This window comes from Mastigoproctus giganteus, chromosome 12, assembly GCF_048544385.1.
Source record: "Mastigoproctus giganteus isolate SK-2022 chromosome 12, ASM4854438v1, whole genome shotgun sequence".
Lineage (NCBI taxonomy): Eukaryota > Metazoa > Arthropoda > Arachnida > Uropygi > Thelyphonidae > Mastigoproctus > Mastigoproctus giganteus.
In genome coordinates, this window is record NC_143586.1 from 43,897,922 (window position 1) to 43,922,078 (window position 24,157).

The following is a 24,157-nucleotide window of genomic DNA, read 5'->3' on the forward strand; positions in this document are numbered from 1 at the left end:
AGAAAATGAAACTGAAGAATTAGAAACAAGCCAATTACGATATGCAACATTCTTCTCTTGGACAGCCTTAGCACATTTTTGGAAAAGCAAGGTTTAGATAAAGGACGAGATTTTAAAGTGGAGTGTGGGATAAAGGATTCCATTCCTGCAAGAATAATTTCACTGACACAATCTGAGCAAACGTTGACATCAGAACTTTTGAAACAGTAATCCGACCAAGGAAAAGAAGAAAAGAAGTCTCGCAGGTCATCCCATTTTGCATTCTTGTAATGCCAAACAACACGAGGTTGGGAATAGCCATGAGATAAAGGTTCCATTGGAGAAGAGACAATCACCAAGTTGTGATCTGAAGTGCCTAAAGGACCTCTCATTTCGACCGTGTACTTAAGGGTTGTTTGTGAGAAAAAGATCAAGCGTATTGGCTGTATGATTAGGATTGTCCGGTATTCTTGTAGGTAAATGAACGATCTGTGCTAGGTCATTAGTAATTGCAAAAGCCTCAGCATCTTGACCTGCTGGGTCGGTGTGACTAGAAAATGGAAGCCAGCTGGAGTTGTGAACATTAAAATCACCAAGGAAAATTACCTCATTGTTAGGAAAGTTGGACTGGAGAAAGTCAAGTTGCAACGAGAGGAAGTCAAAGAGCTCCAAGTGATTAGTGGATATATATATATACAGGGCGTTCCACGTAAAACTGGCCCGCATCACTCATATTGGTGTGATATTCATTTCGGAACAACTCCCGCGCGAAGTTGTTCAAAGAATGAATGAACGAAGAATGAATTTTAGCCAAATCATTTCAGTTTGTGTTGCTCAACATACAGTCGGTGTTTGGCACTCATAAGTGATGGATGTGTGAGAGTACTGTCAACAATGCCATATTCTGTACAAGAATGGATTTGTATAGTGGAAGCCTATGTACATACTGCTCTTTTAAGGAAACACAGGAATTGTTTTCTGAGAAATTTCCTATTGCTACCATCCCAGCTAAGAATACTATTCAGTGCTTACTTGCAAAATGGCATACAACAGGTTCTGTTGTAAATGCACCGAGAAATGGTCAACCCTCTGTTAGGACTCCAGAGGCAGTGTGTACACTGAGTATATGTATACATACTCTCATTCTTTTGAACATTCAAAAGAGAATTTTAGCTAGCCCCAGAAAATCTATCAGAAAATTGTTGCAACAAACTCGAGTGAAACACAACTTCTTGTTTTTGTGTACTTCATTACCTGAAATTGAAACCCTATCGTGTGACATGTGTCCAAGAATTACTGCCACCTGATGCAGCAAAACGTCTGAATTATTGTGAGTGGCTCTTTAACAAGTGGGTTGAGTTCACCATCTTTAACAGATGGTGAACTCAACCCACTGCTTTATTCCATGAGTGATGAGGCATGGTTCCATCTTTCTGGTCATGTGAATTCTCATAACACTTGATACTGGTGTGCCGAAAATACTAACAATTTACAACAGAATCTGCTTTGCGACCAGAAAATCGGGGTATGGTGTGCAGTTTCTGGAAATCGAATTGCCAGCCCAATATTTTTTGACACTACAGTGAACACAGCAGATTTAGCTTCAGATTTTTGAGAACTTCTACACTCAGTTAACGGAACACGAGTGTGAAAACTGCTACTTTCAACAGAATGATGCCATGTCACACATCTCGTGAATCACTGGCCCATATTCATGACAGTTTCACAGAGAAACACATAGTTGGCAAAGGATTGTGGCTGCCACCTTCTCCAGATTTGTCTTTGTGTGACTTTTACCTGTAGGGATATTTGAAAGGAAGAGATTATGAGCACAACCCCACACAATAAATGAATTGAAAGACAGCATTCAAAGAAATAGAGGCTATCGACGTCACTGTTTTGCATCAGGTCACCTTAAATATGATTACACGTGCACAAAAGTGTATAGATGCACAAGGACATTATTTCCAGCATCTCTTATAACTGTGTGTACATTCAGAGAGAATAAATAAAGTTACTTTTGACTGAGTTTTTTTTTATGTTTATCTCATTTTACTCCTGTCTAGATTATTTCTCTAATTATTTTGCCAGTGACTGGGGCTGGTTTTATGTGAAACACCCTGTATATATTTTTTTTTTTTATGTGAAACACCCTGTGTACATATATATATATAATCTAATTAATTCAAAAATTAAAATAGACAAAAATTAATAAAAATATATATTAAAAATATATATTAAAAATAAATAAGAAAAATAGTAGGAAAGCTAACATCAGTGGCAGCAGAAAAGCACAATCCACTACATGTTGCTTATAATGAAATAAATTAAAATAGGATATTTGCCAGCAGCAAATATCCTATTTTAACCAAACCAGTAAAGTGAAAATGATTAACCAAATAAAAATAACATAACATTAACAGAAAAATATATATGAGGGGGGGAGATAAAGAAGAAGAGAGTAGTGTTGAAGCAATGTTCCTAAAATTATTTAGAAAATTAAGCCAATTAAAAGAAATTTAGCGGCACCCCCCCCCTGAAGGCACCCATTTCCAAATTATGTGAAGTCTCACTAAAGTGGAAACGTAGACTAACAACATTACATGACCAATTAATAAAATGAAAAAATATAGACTGACCATTATGCCCCATCTCGACAAGGCCAATAATAGTCAGGGAATCACTACATTTCAAACGTTAAACAAATCGATGCAACGACGGAATGATACTATGATCAGACCACCGGTGCAATAGATTTGCATAGCAGTGGTCCTTATGCAGCGAATAAATAAATAAGAAAAATAGTAGGAAAGCTTAATTTTCTAAATTATTTTAGGAACGTTGCTTCAACACTACTCTCTTCTTCTTTATCCCCCCCCCCCCAAATATATTTTTCTGTTATTGTTATGTTATTTTATTTGGTTAAATTCATTTTCACTCTACTGGTTTGCCATGCTGCTGGCAAATATCCTATTTTAATTTAACTTATTATAAGCAACATGTAGTGGATTGTGCTTTTCTGCTGCCACTAATGTTAGCTTTCCTACTATTTTTCTTATTTATTTTTAATATATATTTTTATTAATTTCTGTCTATTTTTATTTTTGGATTAATTGGATTATATTTACATGGGAGTAGCATGATGATCTGCTAACGCTGCGTTCGTACCCCCATCTATAGCCTAATTTGTTTCTATATATTTTCAGTTCAACTATTGTTTTGTGGTGTGGATTGGCCATGCGAGTACTAGGCTTTGTTGTATTATTTTTTGCTGCATAAGGACCACTGCTATGCAAATCTATTGCATCAGCGGTATGATCATAGTATCATTCTGTCACTGCATCAATTTGTTTAGCATTCAAAATGCAGTGATTCCTGACTATTATTGGCTTCGTGGTCCTCTGTCGAGATGGGGCATAATGGTCAGTCGATATTTTATTTCATTTTATTAATTGGTCATGTAATGTTGTTAGTCTACGTTTCCACTTTAGTGAGATTTCACATAATTCGAAAATGGGTGCCTTCGGGGGGGGGGGCTAAATTTCTTTTAATTGGCTTAATTTTCTAAATTATTTTAGGAACATTGCTTCAACACTACCCTCTTCTTCTTTATCCCCCCATATATATTTTTCTGTTATTGTTATGTTATTTGGTTAAGTTCATTTTCAACCTACTGGTTTGCCATGCTACTGACAAATATCCTATTTTATATATAGACACCAATGAGCCAAAACATTATGACCACCTACCTAATATGATGTTGGTCCTCCACGTGCAGCCAAAACAGCTCGTACCTGGCGAGGCATGGACACTACAAGATTTCTAAATGGTACCGTTTAGAAAGGATTTGCTGGTACCAACACGTAACCAGCAGATCTAATTCCTGTAAGGTCCGTGGTTGAGACGCCACAGATCGGAGTTGCTGTTCCAACACAAACCACAGATGCTCAATGGTATTGAGGTCTAGGAAATTTGGGGGCCAGGGCAATACCCGGAAGTCTTCCTCATGTTCCGCGAACCAGTCTCGAACAATCTGGGCAGTGTGGCATGGTGCATTATCCTGCTGAAAAATGGCACTGCCAGAGGGGAAGACCACTGCCATGAAAGGGTGTACCTGGTCAGCAATAATGTTTAGGTAGATGGCAGACATCAGAGTTCCCAGCACACAGATGACTGGACCCCAGGGTATCCCAGCAGAACATCGTCTGAAGCATGACACTGCCACCACCGGCTTGTTTTCGTCCAACGGTGCATCCAGGCACCATCACTTCACAGGTAAATGATGCACACATACCTGGCCATCCACATCAGACCAGACGACCTTCTTTCAATCACTCAAGATCCAATTTCGATGCATGCATGCCAATTTTAGGCGCTGTTGCCGGTGAACCATGGTTAGCATTGGCACTCAGAGCAGCCTGCAGCTACGCAGCCCTATTTTCAGCAGGGTTCGATGTACTCGGTGTTGTGACACATTACTCCCATCACCAGCATTCTAATACCGGCGAGTTGTGCCACAGTTGCCCTTCTTTTGCCACGTACCATCTGGGAGAGCTTTCGTTCACCTCGAGCATTGATGAGCCGTGGTTGTCCAACACCTCGCCAATGGATCGTGGGTTCCCCCTCCTTGGACCACTTTTTGTAGGTGCTAACCATGAGCATCCCACCAGCTGTGCCATTTCAGATATGCTCTGACCCAGTCGTCTGGCCATTAGAATTTGGCCTTTGTCAAACTCGCTTAAGTCCGTTGCCTTTCCCATCTGAAGAAAAAGAGTAACGCTGATTAACGGAGCTCAGTATCAGGTGTTTATACCATGTCCCGACCTGCACATGCGCCGTAGTTCACCTGCAGTTGCTTCAACTTGCATAATGACTTGCTAGTCATAATGTTTTGGCTCATCGGTGTATATAACAGTTTGGGAATATAATAATTGTATAATTTTCTTCAAAACTAGTAGGTGGAATGTAATTCTGCAGTAAAAGTATGGCATTCCAAAGGGATGTTTTTTCTGTTTTGCATCCATTGCCGGAGATTTCACATAATCTGCCTTTGTTTGCCTAACTTCCTTTGTGACTTGATTACAGAACAGCTTATATATACCATAAGGCTTCTGTGTCGCCTGATAATTTATATGCATCCCATGCATTTTTCTTCTCTGGCAAGAGTATAATTTGTTCATCTGACATCCATCTGGGCTTAAACCTAGAACAGTATTTCTTATTTGGAACAAAAAGCCTAGTAGCTTCCAAGATTACTTCCTTGAATGCTTCCCATTTAGAATTTGCTGTTGGTAACATCATATCTTACTTTAACATCATATACTATATCACTTCCTCCTTTTTCTGAAAAATCTTCTGTTTTTCAGAAAAACAGGAGATTTTTTATGAATTTCCTCCTGCTTTTTTGTGAAAAAAAAAAGAAAAAAAAAAAAGAAAAGCTGTATTTTTTTTTGCCTCTTTTAGCCAGAAAATTCTTGTTCTCCTCCTGTGTAGAAATACCTAATCTATAGCTTTTCCAATGTTAAAAACTGGCAGATATACTACTATACACTGATCTTAACATCTACACTAACATAATATATATATATATATATATAGTAGAACCCGGATTCTCACATAAGTGAAATTCTCACATAAGTGAAATTCTCACATAAGTTTTCCCCTGTACTAGGTTTGGTTTCTTAAGTCCCAATTTCAACTCTATATATTGTAATGTATTATTTTCCAGCGTAAGAAGTTTCCAGGGTAAAAAGTTTTTCCACATAAAAGGTTTCTGATAAAGAATACACAGTGTATTATTATAATGACGTTTTCCCACTTGATGCGTTTTTTAAATATATAAATTCTTAATTTTTAATATTAAACAATATAAACATTTGGTAATCGAACAAGTTATTGCCAGGCATCATTTTAGTTCATAGTAAACCACTGAAGTAGGTGAAATGCATCGTTCTTGATATACATGTATCTCATATTATGAATTCCTTCACAATGAGTTGCGCTAATATTGCCCTACCTCCGATAAGCAACGCTTCACCAATGAGAAGAGTAATGTTACTTATTTTTGGTGGATACCACTACACAGGGATGGTGGTATCTGCCGAGAATCCACTGGCGAAGTGTTGCCTATTCCAGAATCCCGTGTCGAAGCATTGCTTACTTGCTTATTTTAGGCAGTTCAATATTAGGGCAACTCATTGTGAAGGCATTCACAATATGAGATATCACAAAAAGATGCCACTTACTTCAGTGATTTACTACAAACTAAAATTATGCTACGCACTAACTTGTTCAATTAGTCAATTTTCCATACTTTGATGTTTTCAGCCTTAAAACCTTTTTAGTATAAAAATTTGGGTATAATGGAAGTGACATTGCAATTGTTTTTGTCGATATCCATAACTGGATAGCTTCGACCACGTGAAGCATAGTGAAGCATTTACTGTTAAGTTCTCATTTTTCTGAACAGTTCTGAATTACTTAGTGGATTGTTCTCTGGCTTATTGTAATTGTGACCTTTTAAGGTATGTTAAAACTCCAAAGGAGCTCATCCTTCCAACTTGGTAAGGAGTATTTGGTAATGAGTTTAATAAACACAATGTTAAGCAATGAGAAATCCTCAGTTTAAAAATGTTTCCCATAGGCAGAGTAAAAAATATTTATAAATTCTGAAATAGTACTTAAAAATGATCTTTAACTTATGTATGTGTATCATTTCGTTCTCATTTTTGTAGTTAATATTTCATACCCTTAGACATGGACGCTGGCAGTATGGTGCAAGTGTACCACCTTTGGATTTTGAAGTAATACACAATTTTTAATATTTTCATTAATTTATTGTAACATTAAAACAATACAAATTCTACAAAAAAAAAAAAAAAAAAACTAAAATATTAATTCAAGTACTTTCTCCCCACCGATCACGAAACATTGGCTCGGCTGTACACGTAAATCAGTCAAACTTGAGTTAATTAAGATATTGCACATATTTGAAAATTTAGTGGACAAAAAATTTATTTCCACGTGCACCAACCTTGCAAAATATCCTACCAGCGTCCATGCCCTTAGGTCATTTTCCCATGTAAGAAGTTCTAAACCTCCAGTCCCTTTGCAAACTTCTTATCTGGGTTCTACTGTGTGTGTGTGTGTGTGTGTGTGTGTGTGTGTGTGTGTGTGTGTGTGTGTGTGTGTGTGTGTGTGTGTGTTATAGGGTGGCCACTGAAAGACTGAAGGGTTTGAAAAAGTCATAACTTGTTCATTTTTAATCTTGTTTATTTTTTTATTTTTTTTTTTTTACAGGTTATAGAGCATCCCTTGGAGATTAAAATGTGGCCACTGAAAGACTGACCACCCTTTCAGAATCTTCTGGAGTGATGTTCTGGCGATGCCTAGTTGAGCAGAGCGACGACGGGTAGAGGCAGATGGATCCTCAAGGACACTCTGCTGTACAGCTTACACCGCTGCGTCAGTGCGCTTAGGACCTCTTCCCGGAATATCGCCGACAAATTCAGTTCTTTCAAACCGGGCGATTAGGTTCCGAATCATGTTATCGCTAGGGGGACTTTAAAATGTTGCCGGTATTTTCTCTGGGTTTCAATAATTGATCTTTCACTGGAATAGAAAAACCCAACGAGTTTTACTCGTTGCTGGACATCATACGTAGCCATTTTAATCTCCAAGGGATGCTCTATAATCTGTAAAAAAAGAAAATAAAAAAGATTAAAAATGAACAAGTTATGACTTTTTCAAACCCTTCAGTCTTTCAGTGGCTACCCTGTATATATAGTATATACAGGTAGGACCTGTTTTACGGCAGGGTTAGGTTCCAGAAAAACAGGGTCGTAAAATGAAAAGTCATAAAACAAGACCAAATTACAATGTAATTGAATGAGATAGGTCCCAAAATTTTCCCAAGTGTGTCCTAATATTTCTGTTCTTCAAATAATTAAATATTTTAAACATTTAATGCATAAAACAATTAAAATAAAATTTTAACTTTCTTTAGTCCTGTGGAGTCATCGCTTGAGTACGCATTTACTTCACTGATATTTTATGTGACAATGGTGTAATGGGGCAACATTAATGGGAGGTTCCTGGTTGAGGGTCATCAGGTTCTGAGGGTTCCTTTCCCTTCTTTGTCAAGAACTGTAGTATTGATGACTGGCATGACTTCCTACTTCTTTCCTCCAAGATGTTATAGTAGGGCTTCAACATCATGTTGACACCTCTTTGGATGCCATGGCTACGTTCGCAATCAAGATCATTATCACAAAGTTCATCAAATGCACCTACAAATTTTGGCAAGAGGACTGTGAATATGTTTTGTTTTTAATGTTCTGATTGGCTCCAACTCTTCCACTCCATCCAGTGTGTCAGCCTCATGTTGTTGAAGCTGCACAGTCAGTTCCTCCAATTCCTCCCTCGAAAGTGGCTTACCATGACTCTCCAGCAACTGGTCAACATCATCTGGATCAATGTTGTCAATGCCAACATCCTTCACCATGCGAGAAACATCTTTAGCCACTTTCGAAACTGGCTCAATCCTTACAAAATCAATCACTGCTTCAGGCCACAATTTATGCCAGATGCCATTCATGCAGGACTGTGACACTTCCTCCCAGGCAGAATCAATGTTTGTGATGGCATTCAGGATGTTATATGACTTCCAGTAGTCCCTCACAGTTATATCAGACTGCACAGCCTCAACAATCCCTTTGAAAGTTGTACACAAATAATACATCTTAAACTTCGCAATTACACCCTGGTCCATCAGTTTCAAAAGTGAAGTTGTGTTGGGAGGCAAATAGACAACCTCAACTTCCAAATAGTCATTGTGGATTTCTTGGAGGTTGGCTGGGTGTCCTGGGGCATTGTCCAGCACCAATATGACTTTGGGAGGTAAGCCATTTGCTACACAAAACTGAGCAACCTCTGGACAAAAGTACGAGGTGTACAATTCACTAAAAACTGTCTGAGTCACCCGTGCCTTTTTTTTTTGTTAGAGCATCAAAACACAGGAAGTCGTGTCTTCACCATGCCCTTCATTACACGAGGCATCTCTGAATGGTACACCAACATTGGTTTGAGTTTAAATGTTCCCGATGCATTTCCACCCAGAAGCAATGTCAACCAATCTTTTGCAACCTTGAAACCAGGGGAAGACCTCTCCTCACAGGCGACGTACATCCTACTTGGCATTTTTTTCCAATAAAGCCCCATTTCATCCACATTAAAATCTAAACCAGGGTGGTAGATGCCTTCATCTATTAAATGTTTAAACTTGGAAGGATACGCTTCCGCCACTGCAACATCAGCACTAGCAGCCTCACCAGACACTTTCACATTGTGAATTTTAGAACGGTTTTTAAACCGATGAAACCACCCTTTGCTGGCCATAAATGTTTCAGTGCTACCAGAGCCCTCACATTTCGTTAAATAGCGGCTTTGCCTTGTCCAGAATTACCGCCTGTGTAACAGGAACGTTATTTTGGTTCATATCGTCAACCCACAACACTAACAATTTCTTCATTTTTTCCATTGTCTCGCTATGTGAATAAGTTGTTCTGGAGGATGACACACTTGTTATCCCTGTGTGTGTGCATTCTATTTTATCAACATTTTTCATAATCGTTGATACAGTAGAAGGCACTATACAACGCCTTACACACATCCAACCGACGCTCACCAGACTCCATGCGATGAATCACATCCATTTTCTCCTTAATTGTTAGTGTTTTACTCTTTTTTGTCCCCATCCCGGCACAGACACTGCCCTACACTTAGAGCTCATGGTTACACAAAAATTATTATTATTATTAATGAGAAATAGCACTATAATAACACTGTGTAACCCGTTAACAATTGAGGGAAAATTCGCAATGAAACCAACATGGCACACTGAACATAAACAACTCTAGGCATCGCTACATTCCACCCACAATGCACCACAAAAAACAAAAGAAACACCTAGTGTGTGTTTGGACTCACAGGCATTGCTGCGATGTGTTATCTCAGTTGTGATTTTTTTGTTATTTTCAATTTTTTAGGTAATATTTTGAAACAGTCGTTAATGTGAAAAGTCGTAAAATGGGACCTACCTGTATATATATTAATCAATATACTCATTTGTATGTCACCTGAATATCTTGTAGAACCTCAACTTGCATGGATTACTGCTTGAATTCCATGTGGCATGGATTCAACTTGTGGCCACAAAATTTGGTAGAATTTTAGCCTGTTCTGTGGCAATAATTCCTCTAGTTCATTCAGTGAGAGGAGTTTTTTTTCTTTTCTTTTTTTTATTGGTGTGTGCGGCCCAACCAAACTGTGGCAACCCCACATGTAATATGTACAGATACCATACAGATAAAAGCCTATCAGTGTAGTGTACTATAATGTTGGGTTATGTTGTTTGTGTTGAATGACTGGCTGGTTGCATCTACATACCACAAATTTTTTATGAGATTCAAGATATGGAGGTGAGAGAAAGAGAGCCAAGAAAAGTAAATGACTCTGATATGTTTCTTGAACCATTATAGTATGACAAATAGACTCAATGACATCTTGAGAGTAGCCTTCTGCTTTGGATCAGAAATGAAGCATCAAAGGAGACAAGTAATCTAATAAATTTTATAAACATGTGACAGCCTGCTATTATCCTTTCAGATGCATCAATGAATCCAGTCTGTATGATGAGAATACTTCCCACTTGTTCCAATTTCCACAACTTGTACAGTAGCAGCACTCGTGTGGTTGCCTTGACACTGTGGCTCTGTCCGGCTGTACAAAAGTGTAAACTGGATTCATCACACCATAATACCTTTGTTCAATCCTTTGTCAACTCAAACACCACTGGAATCTTTGTTTCTGATTTTTGGCTGATATTAGTGGATAAGATGGTGCTGAAAAACCCAAACTTCAGTTTCCAGCACTCTGTTTGAACAGGTATAAAATCTATTGTTGAACCTTTTCAATCTAGCTTGAGTGGCTTATGTCGAAAATTTGTCACAATTTCTCAAAACCAGATCAATGATTCAACTTCCAAGTCCTACAGTCTCTCTCAGAGATGCCTCTTCCTGCCACAGTTACTCCTTCAAGAAATGGACAATGCCCATTCTTCTGATGGCATCTGATGAAGTGTGGACACTGCAACCATCTTGAATAATTCTAATTTCCACAGTTCTTGCTGTTGTAGCCTCAGCTTTCATGCATAAACACAAATTCCTTTTTGAAATTAGTTATAATATCATGCATTTTGCCAATCTTTCCTTGAACTTATTCAAACTACCCACTTATACGACACCAGATGGAAGTCTTTCCAACAACTAACTATCCATGGCTGAAGGCAAACTTCTGCACATATATCTGGCGATTAGTTCTTCCATAATTTAAATTTATACCTCCTCATGTATGCAGTATGAGCAAGAGGAAGGATTCCATCAGTACTCCTTGCAGTTGCCTAGGCCAGACATTTCAATTTACAGAACTGAAGCCTTTCCTGGTAAGAGCATCCTTTTGTTCCTCTTGCTAATCCCATCACTCTTCTCTGCACCCATTCCAATAGATCCACATCTTTCACAAAATGAGGCATCCAGACCTGTATGCAGTACTCAAGGTGTGACCTAACCATTGCCTTATACAATGGGATAATCACTTCCTTATCCCTGCTGGCAAAATTCTCATATATCATTGACAAAACCCCATGAGCTGTCCTGTCTCAACAGGTCAGAGAACTTCACATATAACTGCTAAGATAACTTTGTATATGACTGCACAATTACCCCTAGGTCTTTTTCATTCCCCACTACCTTGAGTGTGGTACTACATGGTATGTTAATCTGGGATTACTGCTGCCCATGATCAGTACCTTACATTTGTCAATGTTAAACTTCAACTGCACTTCTCAGCCCATCTGCCTAATTTTCCTAGATATTGTTGGAGATTGACTTAAGCAAAGAACCCTTAGAGGCCTGGCATAGGACAGATGCACAAGTTCTTGAATCACCAACCAACATTGTAATTATTACTACAAAATGTACATATTACAATAATGAAATGTAGATAAAAACAATAAAAGTGATGACATATATAAAATCAATTAATACTGGTTAAGAGCATTAAAAATATATGAAAATAAAAATTAATAAAAACAATATGGAGAGTAGCATTTGCCCTCTATATTGAGCATAATGATTCAACATTGGCTAGAGTTGAGGCTATACACATCAGTGACTGGGAGATGAGATACAAACAAAATGTAGAAAGGAAGGGAGTTTGTCTACATATCAGTGAAGGGGAGGGGGGGATGAAGAAAAGGTTTTTATGCTAAAAGTCATGCAACTGGAGGAATGTGAAGAAAAAGTAGTAGGTATTGGTAGGTATTTATTCTCTGATTAAGGAAGGAAGAGAAAGAAGGAAGGGTGTAGGAAAGTGGAAAGGAAGATGGGTAACAATTAGTGATTAGGAGTTAAGGTTAGACAGGAGGATGGTAATTAGAATGGGGGTGTCTGCCTACCTAATGCAGCATCAATGATTCAGGGTTTACTTGTCACCATACATGTGATTCCCTGATTTGAATATATTTCCTTTGCACTATGTCAACCTAAGTGGAATAGCATTTCTAATAATTTTGCCAGGCAGAGGAGATATATATGTACATATTGTAATATACCATAATACAATAATCCACTGAAAATATAATTTTCTTATAACACAGAAAATTATACTGCCTTTAAAGTGATCCCACCTAAACAGAACTTAACCTCAAGAATTCAAAATGGAAACCCTGCTATTAATAAGAATCAACTACTCACCCACCCCAAAAAAAAGGGGACACACAAGGGTAGAAGAAGAAACACCAAAACAAGGCACAAGGATAGGCAACATGCAGGCACGAAAGGTGAATTCTTCAGAAAACGGAGCCTGGAGTTAGAGAGAAAAAAAAAATTTGATTCAGATGTTAAGTTCCACATGCATAAATTTTCATTAAAACCTTAGAAACAAGTTAGGGCAAACAAAACAGTTTTGGATGAAATATGAATATGCCTTTTAAAGTATAAAAAAATTTTTGTAATTTTTATATTAATAATTCAGAATACTTTTTTTATGACTCTAACATCTTTGGAATAACTCACAAAATCCTCTTGCTTTGTGGGTAAAGTGAGCTTGCATTTCCTCCACACTTCATTAGATAGTAAGATCTTGTACAAATTTTGTTCTATTCCTAAATCAGTATCAATATTGCTAACACAAGACATGATCAAATGTTAGTTTATTGCTGAATGCTGCTTCATCTAGCTTTTCTATCCCAAATACTGTTGGGTGGGCTGATAAGATTAGGGGTGAGATGCAAAAACATTTTCATGCTTGCTTACATTTTTTGCTTTTTTTTCACAATCTTTTATACTCTCATGTTGGCATCTGCAGATCTCCAGGGATCTGTGAGTTATGTCCAAAAGTTATTAAACATATTTAATATATAAGAAATTTGATGTACAAAATCAATTTTTATAAATTTGATGTACAAAATCAATTTTTATAAATCTGAAAAACTGTATTCAATAGTTTCTAAGGAAAATGTATGCTGCCAGTACTGTACTGTACTGTATTATATATTGCTTTTTATAGCAATCAATTAATAAATGAAAAGATTAAAAAAAAAAAAAAAGATTTTATTTTAATCTTTTTTTACTAGATACAAGTTAGTGAAATGTGTTAATTCTGTACATAGTAAATCACTGAAGTTAGTGAAATGGCATCATTGTCATTACATCTCATATTGCAAATACCTTCACAATGCATTACCTATCATTGTACTACTTCAAAAAGTAATGCTTCCCCATTAGAGAAGACTATTGTGTTACTTATTCTATAATACAATGTCAGATATTAAGTAACAAAAATCTTTTCTAATGGGGAAGCATTACTCATTCAAAGTATTACAATGACAGGCAACTCATTGTGAAGATATTCGCAATATGAGATGTAATTAAAATGATGCCATTTCACCAACTTCGGTGATTTACTGTGTACAGAAATGATGCATTATGCTAACTTGTACATCTAAATAAACAGATAAAAATAGTTGATAATTACATTTATATACCTCCATTTAATAATAATAATGAAATAACTAAATAAATAACATAATTAATAACAAAAGTGTTTACCAGCTACAGTTCATTCTCCTCAGTATAAAAATTATTATATAAACTGGGGAGGCTGAAAAATTTTCTGAATGAAAACAGGAATTCTCAGTTTATCCAAAACTATGTACCTCCCTCCTAAACACACACAATACTATCAGATAAGTTTACTAGGTTTCCACAGCATTGGTGGTTTTTAATTATGAGCTTGTTGGACCTGTTGCCTAGCACAATAGAAGTTACAGAATTTTTTTTTTTCAAAAGACCTCATAATTTCCTCCCATTCACACAAGGTTAATCCAGGAGCTAATTTTCACAAGTTAGAATGTTCCGAACAAAAAACAAGAATGTTATGCCAGTGATTCTTTAAATTACACACGTCAAATAAAAATTAGAGTAAAGCTAATTAATTCGATCTATTATTAAAACTTGACACAACCTACCAAAACAAGAATCATCATTGTTCTATGATATTATGAATACTGCAAAAGGGAAATGTGATTCTTGAGACCAGCACATTTTTTCCATTTTGTGTATTATCAATCATGACATTTCTGTCAGTGATATAATGGGTTGCTATGTAAACTAAGAAGTCTGCTAGTACAGCAAACTCTACAAATCTTTAAATTAGAAATTCTTTAAAAATACAGCACATTTTACAAAAAATATCAACATTATAAAATCCAGAAATATTAAAAAAGCAATCTGGCACTTATCAACAACTGCATTTGTCTATAAGAATCCATACATAATAAAACACGCCTGCGTGCTCTGGATTCATAATTTATTTATTTTTGTTACACAGAGCATTGAAACTATGATAAATGAATTAGCTTTCGGCTGGGTGGCAGCCTTCATCAGATTAAAATACTTTGAATGGCAGTTAGAATAGAGATGCACTGCCAGGATGGTACGTGAGACACGTGGTTAATTGTTTGTTGATGTTTGTGGCTGTGACGTATGGTGGTGACGTGGCCAGCGTTTGTCTATGGACAGAATTACTGTTTCTGTGATGGGGTTAAGTTGACAACCACTGTTCCTGTTCAACGAGGTATCCGAGCATTTTATACTTAACGATTCCAACCAGGTGCGCTTTAGGTAATGGTGGGACTTGTCTACAACCACGACATCGCGGTGTGGGTCGATGTCGTGGTGGGTTGTCCAGACATGCTCGGCAATAGCTGAGTGTTCTACATCCGCCAAACGGATCGCCCTTTTATGTTCTGAGAGGCGTTTCTCGAGACGACGACCAGTCTCTCCAAAGTAGCAGCTCGTGCAGTCACGGCAAGAGATGCGATAGACCACACCACTCTGTAGAAGGGTGGGGACAGGTGTTTTTATGTTGGAAAGGAGAGAACGCAGTTTCTTGCCTGGGAGTTGGATGCACTTTACCCCATGCGATCTTAGGATTCTACCGATCTGCTGTGACAGGTTGGGGTAGTATGGGATGAATGCCCTCGTGGAAGACTCGTCACTGTTGGCGTTGCTGTTGGTCGTCACGTTGTCGCGTGCTTGTAGATCACATGTTAAGAACATCGATGGGGTAGCCACACCTCGTAAGGTCTACTTTGACTCTGGTGATCTCTTTGCGCCTTTCATCTGCAGAGCTGGAGTGTGTCCAGGCGTGAGTTAGCAAGGTTCAGGCGGTTGAGAGGAGGTGGCCCCGTGTGTGTGCTGACTGGAAGTTGGTAAATTGGCCAGCACACATAGGCTTACGATAAACCGTCGTCTTCAAGCATGTGTCTTCGCGCCGGACAAGTGTATCTAGGTATGGTATAGAGTTGTTCGACTCCAGCTCAACCGTGAATTTTATGAAGGGCGACAGTGAGTTGAGGTGGGTTAGGAGTCGCTGACTTGAGTCTCTAGGGATCACTACGAACACATCGTCTACGTAGCGACACCAAAAGGCGATGTGATCCGGTGCGTGTGTAAACGCACGTCCCTCTAACTCCTCCATCACGATGTTTGCTGTGACCGAGCTGACAGGGGAACCCATGGCTGTGCCATGTATCTGCTGGTAGATTGAACCATTAAACATGATTGCACCCCCTGTTAAGCACAGTCTGAGGGCGGCGGAAATGTCATCAGGCGTCAGCTTAGTTCTGTCACTGAGGGTTCCATCATTGTCCAAGAGTTGTTTTGCGCAAGAGATGGCAAGTTCCACAGGGATGGAGGTAAAGAGTGATACGACATCGAACGATGCCATGACTTGATCTTGCGAGATGGATATAGTGCGGATCCTTTCTATGAACTCAACACTGTTGGAGACGGTGTAGGTGGTCTTGCCAACTAGAGGAGAAAGAAGTCTCGAGACAAATTTAGACAGCTCGTAAGTCGGTGATCCACAGCAGGATACAATAGGTCTTAGTGGCGTGCCTTCTTTGTGCACTTTCGGCAGGCCGTAAAACCGTGGGATCTGACACCCGGAGGCATGGAGGTGATTACGGGTTGACTGTGTGATTTTCCCTTGCTTCAGCCAAGTGTTGGTGAGGATATTCACCTCTGACTCCCATCGTTCCAAAGCCTTGTTGGGGTCGATGGTTAGGGGTTTGTAGACGGTAGTGTCTCGTAAGAGCAGTAAGGCTTTCGCCATGTAATCAGTGTGGTTCATTACAACTGTACGACGGCCTTTGTCCGCCGGTAGAATGACAATGGACGAATCCCGTTTCAGTGCCTTGAGGGTAGAAATCTGTATACGGCTGAGGTTTGAAGAGACGGGGCGAGCATGGTTTAGAACTGCTGCAGTCCTTTAAGCGGATTGCATTGGCTACATCTTCTGGGAGGCGTATTCATTTATCATAGTTTCAATGCTCTGTGTAACAAAAATAAATAAATAAGAATCCATGAAAAAAAATTTAAAAAAAAAAAGGACACTTTTTATTCTCATTATAAGATGCTTGTAGGACTATCTTTTCCTTTAAACTGTCTTTGGGACCAACAAGATTTATACTAATACATAACAAAATGGTCTTAATTCTCACAGTACAACAGACTTGCCTTTGCAACACAGCCATCTGTTCAAAAGCAGTGCAATGTCAAGACATTGCACTGCTTTTGAACAGATGGCTTGCCAAAATGCCAATTGACCATTTGTTTAAGGAAGAGACTTCTCTGTGACAGCCTTGTTTCAGGACTAACTATAATTCTCTCATCAGACAGCAGGTGGTCTAGTGACAACACACAGACAAAACAGTTGTAAAAAAGTCATTCAATATGAGCTGCCATGTGGTATACAAAATCAGTTTTCAAAGTTGTAACACAGCTAAAGCTACCTTTTGAAAGTAGTGCAATACCTGGTCAACTCATTACAAATGCAAGTGTGCTCTGCCATGAGAGGTAAGACCACTGCATTATCCATGCAGTTTAAATCCTGTTGCCTGCAAAAACAGATAAAAGGGCAAGCAAAATAGTCATTATAAATGTTTACAGATTAAAATAAATTCAGTTGTGTGTGCTTAATATTCATTGAAATATGCTTTCCAAAACTGTTCTTCACTTGGATAAATATGGACAATTTTAAAATCCGGCACCTCTCGATCCCTGAGGATATACAATAAACAGTTTACTGCATATCCAAACTGATAAAAGATAATCTCAATGTCCTGCAGGAAATGGGTCAAAACAGTGCAGTGATGGGAATCACTGAACTGTTTTGAATGGAAATTAAGAAATGGGCCTGCAAGAAATGGGTCTTAACTGCACTGCACTGTTTTGACCCATTTCCTGTTTTTACTAACATGCCGTACAGTGCAAAGAAGCCATATACTTCTGCTATACCAATCAAATAAATAAACAAATAAATAAATACTATCACTCTTCCACAAATATCATTCCAGCAGGCCTCTGATTTTCCCCAAGCTATCAGCCTACACAACCCAGGTATGAAACTTATTCCAAAGGCTAAAAAGTCCTCAGCTAAAGGAAAATTTTGTACAATGTAATCTATGTTTCTTCCCACTTACTTTGAAGTATTGCTACTTGGTTCTATCATTTAGTAGCACAAAAATTTCATTATATTTCATTTTATTCACTTATTCCCTCTCTCAGAGGCTTGTAAATTCAATCTCATCCTCTTTAAGGTACCTGAATTAATAAACTCAGCACAATACTTATATTCTGTCCTTTTGCATCACTCCATATATACACTTTTGATTTCCATCACACATCACTTGTGATGACTGGCTGTCCTGCCCTCAGTTTACCAGCCAGTCAGTATATACTCTGCAATAACAGCTTTAGTAAAGTCCACTAGATATGATGTATTTTTTGGGGAAAGGAAAGGAGGCATCTATATTTTCTTTGATGACAATTATTGCTATTGATGTTTTTTCCAAAGGGGGTCATGGCTATTCATGTCTTTCATTCGATTCAAAGGTTTCATCTTGAGCATAGGCCTGAAGTTCAAAACCCACTAATAAATACAAGAACACCAAATCAACTAGGCAGTTAAGTAGTGACTGTTATCCAAAAGACAGAGAAATTTTTGCCAATCCCTAGATGGTTGTTTTGGTGCCAATTGGCACCTCATCAGTGGAGAGCAAGGTATAAATAAAAATTAACCAAAAATAAAAAAAAACTTCTTCATTTATAATTAATGGGAATTTTTTCCCAAATCTTGGTTCAATTTATCTGTGCCTAGTTCTCCACTAACAAGGTGACATTTATTACAACAGTAGAGACAATTTTGTCATCTGGGAAGTGGCAAAGGCATCTCAAAGTTGAAAAACAGCCTGGTTTATTTGGTGTTCCTGCATTTATTATCAGGTCTCAAACTTGAGGCCTATGCCCAAAGTATGAAACTTAGGTATAAAGTTTATGAGACAACAAGCCTGAAGAACAAGTATATGAAACACATGGTAACTGGGCTTCTCATCACTAATCTAATGCATATTAGATTAGTGATGAGATTATTATATTTAGTGCATATAGTGCTATAAGATGTGCTTTTTTGGCTTTTTTATTTATTTATTATTATTTTTTTTTTTTTTTGTTACTATGGAAACTGTCATGCATCATTTCTTCATCTATCCTATTTTCTATGAATTGTATAGTCTCTGAAGGATGATGGTATATTTTCTGACTTTAGATATGTTTCTTGCAGGCAATGCAGTATACTGGATGTTCTTTGTTTGCCTGTAGTCCTATAAAATTCCGTTGTACATTAACTGGAAAAAATAAAATAATAAATGACTAAAATAAATTCCACGACAATGCTTTCAGTGAAAGGTGAACTTGCTTTTATTGATTAAACATCATGTGTATAGCTTCAGTAAATACATCACTGATAATTTTGCTAAGAGTTGGTCATGTAGTTGTATGGTTATTACCTGCAACTTTAACCCAATATGGTTGGTTAGCCAAGTAAAAGGTGATGCATAATACAAAAGTGGAACAAAATTGTTCAGACTTATCAGTTCTGCTTTATTGGAAGTAACAACTGAGAGATGACAAGGAGCTATAATCATGCTCTTATGAAGGAAGAGAAAATGAAGCAACTGGACGACTTCATAGACTGATTAGTTATATACAGATGATACAAAACCTGTGTTTTGACACTGATTTTGACACAGAAAGCATCCATTTCAGCCTGACAGCAAATAAATTATTAGTATGGTTAGCATTAGTAGAGGCATACGATGCAAGAAAGTAAGCTTATACAGCGTCAGCCAAAAAAAAAAAAAAACCTTCCCATTTCACCCATCCATTCACTCCAAATGTTTGTCTAGTTCTACCTTGAATTTATTTAAGCTGTCGACTTCCACAATGACAGACAAAGGCTTGTTCTAGCAATCAACCAACCGCTGGCTAAAGGCAAATTTCTGCACATCTATTCTACAACTGTCTTTCCTCAATTTAAATTTATGTCCCCTCAGGCAAGATTAATTTGGGAAAGTGGAAGAATCGCATCAGCACTGATGCTTGCTCAAATCATTCAAGGCCTCTGCACCCTACATATTGTAAAGGTCTTGCTTTGTTTGGACACCCTTTAGCTAATCTCACCAGGCATACTTTCCACCTTCCAAACTTTTCAAGAAACTTGACACCACTATTTTTGGTGTGCCCTCTATACTTGGATGCTATTTCAAGTGCAGTCTCACAACTGCCTTATGCAGTGGAATTATAATCCTATTTCTAGAAGCAATTGTTCAATAAGTCCCTGACAGAACACTATGAGCTCTCCTGCTGCACATGTGAAATTTTTTTGCAGTGCATGTGTGCACTGCATAGAAAATTTCACATTTTAAACAACTTATCCTAGTGTATAAGCTATTTTTAGATTGCTATTTCTGAAGTGTAAAACTTTGCATTTTGCAGCATAAAACATAGAAGCCACTTATCTAATCATTCCCAAAGTGTAATTAATTCTGAAGCAGCATTGCTTGATGCTGGTGCCTTCCAATCTTCAAATCAACTGCAAATTTTGATATTTCGTTTAAGAAAATCGGAAACAGCAGCAGTCCAAACACCAATCCCCGAGGGACTCTACTTCTAACTCCAGCCTATTCTGAAAAATAGGCTAATAATTACAACCCTTTGCCTCCTGTCATGTAGCCATCCCATTATCCTTTTAAGGATCTTACCTGTGATCTCAGTACATCCAAGCTTATATAGCAATCTCTTGTGAAGGACTGAGTCAAATGCTTTGTTAAGTCCAAATAAATAATGTCAAAATTAATGTCAAAAGAAACTGTTTTTCAGAGAAAAGTCTAAATCCTTGAAATTTTATGTTATTTTCTGAAGATAAATTTTGTAAACTGCATTGTATGATTCTAAGTTCTGCTTTTTCCATGTAAATGTACAGAAAACAGCTTTCTTTACAATAGTGAAATTTCTATTTTTAATTGAAAAACAATTCTTTTAACTAAAAGAATTGTTTTCAGTGTATCTTATTAATATTTATGCCAAATTAAAAAAATGTACAGATATCTTTACATACTATTTACTTATGGTAATTTTTTCTTTGAAAATAACATTAAGAGAAGTTAGGTAATATATACAGTGTGCTACATTTCAGGCATGTTCCATTATTATTTCTTAAATTAATTTAATTTTTTTCCTGGCCTCTTGATAGCAAATGTTCAGCTCTGTTTTTAATTTTTGCATTTCTTTCTCATCCTTCCACCACTGGCATGCTCGAGAGTATGCAGGGTGATCGCCTTGGCAATTTATACAGATTGGTTTGGAAGCCAAACTTTCCTTGCTCTCATGGCCTTTATCACCACACTGAGCACAGGCAGGGGAGCTACAATAGGCTCTTCACTGGGTAGTGTAAATTAAAAGATCAAGGAGGGATCAAGGATCCCTCCTTAATCTTTTAATTCCGAGCAGATATCTTCTTCAGAAACATGAAGATCACTCTGATATGACACTGCGTGAAGAGTTCAGAGTTTTATGATAATTGGTATTCCTCCTATCAATGTAGCTTTTAGAAGTTGTTGTGTATGTTTTGGGCTTGCAACCTCAACTAAAATGTCTTCAGAATATAGCCTTTTAACAGATTTTGGAGATCTTGCCAACCTTCTAATCCTTTCTGGACTAAAAAGGGTGACATTTTCCCAAGTGCCTGCTCTCCAGTGGAATGGAGAATGAGGAAAAGCAGTGCCACTGATGGTGGTCTATCCTAAGTTCTGGGCATCCTTGAATTAGTATTATCAGTGTCTTCCAACTGGTTAATTAGGGGCCTTGTGGGCACCGCCCAGAAGAAAGAGGGATTTAAATTACTCATGAGAGTAAAATAAAATTTTCTGATGCCCTGGGTAACTCACCAACCAACCACGGTGCCATACAAAGGGATGTAAACTAGCAGGGACTGCATACATGAATGGGACACCAAGTTTGCTTATAAGCATCATCCCCACATTTCCAATAACACCTTGATCCCATTCCAGACCTGGGATGGGATCGCTTCATAGATTGCTTCAGCTAGAAAATATACAGTATACAAGTTGTATGTAAAAAATAATAATAATTGCCAAATTTCTATTGGTCTGATTTTAATGAAATTCGGAATAGCTGAACAAATCTTTCTGAAAAAGCTAAAGGTAAAGTTTCGTGAAAATGCATCCAAGTTGAGTTACTGCATGCAAATGAACAGACAGGTGAAAATCATGAAGACAATAGGTGCCTTACGTATATATACTAACGTATGCAAAAATGTTTAAAATAACAGTTATATTTGTGTAGGAATGGCAAACGTAAGTGATCTGTTTGCAAAGACAAGGAGCTAAACTGAGGAACACAGCTTTGATAATAACAAGTTGATTTCATTACATGTTGCACCATTATTCATGCAAGTTTAGTTAGGATTAATTTCCAATAAACAGCAATTCTCAAAAGTGAAGTATTCTGTCATTTTTAATATTATATCTGATATTTTATTTGAGCTGTCATTTTTAATATTATATTTGATATTTTATTTGATTTGCCATTTTTAATATTAAATCTTTGCCAAAAAATATTGAGTATTTTATCATTACTTATGCTACAGGAAAAGAGCATGAATAAATAACTGTTAAGCACAAAAGATGAAAATAACAACTAATCAGCAATAACTCAAGGCACACAATGATTAATACTGAAGTGAACAAGTCAGTAGCACTGTGGCAAGTGACTAACAGGGCCACATTTATGCCTAGACAGTTAAATAGTCGAAGGCCCTTTAATTTGGGAGGGCTTACGTCATCTCCTGAGCCAAGTTGTGTTGCATTAATTTTATTATATTTTTTTAATTAGGCCCACCCAAGTCATTGCTTCAGAAAACAATACATAATGCAGCTATTATAAATTTTTTTTAAATAAAATATATCTCCAAATTAGTGTTTAGAGAATCATTCATTTAAAATTTTCCATGTTTCCTCCGTAGGAGGCCTGCATGCTGAGCCACCGCTAAACTTCATGTCACCAGAAGCAAAATATTTTTTGCACACCATAGTGAGAGAGAGAGAAAAAAAAAAACACAGCTGACTGGTAGTACACAGTAATGTCTTAGCTTGCACAGCATTTTGTTGTTTTGACAGTGCAATTAGAATTATATTGGTAGTCAATTGGCAATATTATACAAGTTAAGAAATTAGTGCATCATATCAAAGCTAAATCTAATTACATTATTTTTTGGTTTCATATTGTAAAAAAAAAAAATGGCATCCTTTTCAACTGGGTGCCCCAGGCAATTATGTCCAAACCTATGTCAAAAACTTTACTAGAATCGAATGTTCTCCCTTTAAAAATGTATTGTTTGCCATATTGATAAAAACATTTTCTCCAAATTCCCCCCTTGAAATAAAATAGTACTGTGCACAATATGTCTCATAAAAATATCATAGTACAATGGTTTGGTACACGAATGTTGAATGAAAGCTGAAAATTACAGTAAAATTTGGAACAGCAATTCCACATAGATTTATTGTAGCAAGTATAATAAAATGTGTATATACACACGGGATATCTTAATACAGTGGACCCCCACTTTACAATATTAATCCGTTCTAGAGACACCACTGTTATCGTGAAACTATCGCAATGTGAACCCAATAACATGTTTTTGGCAATTCATTCCAAAACCTCAGAAGTTGAAATTTTCTCTGTATAAGTAAGCTTTAAATTAATCATGAGAGTAAAATAAAATTTTCCGATGCCCTAAGTAACTCACCAACCACGATTGATGAGTTACTTGCGCCTTTATAAAAATCACCTCTAAAAGGTGATTTTATAAAGGAAATTATATTAGTATTTTATAGAATACTGAATACCATATTTTATGGGTGCCTCCGTAGCCAGGTGGGAAGGAGCAGCAGTGCGTAGCACACGCTTCTTGATTAGACCGGGGTTCGAGCCCGTCACCACCAAATACGGAGGATGCGGAAAGGTCATTCAGGGAATGACCACCGCATATCCCAGAGCAATATGGCCTTAGTTGCTAATGCTCCTAAAAACCAAATAACAAACAACAAACAAACAACCATATTTTACAGCATATAACACACCTTTTATCTGAAAAAAGGTCGCCATAAAATTGTGGTGCATCTTATACACTA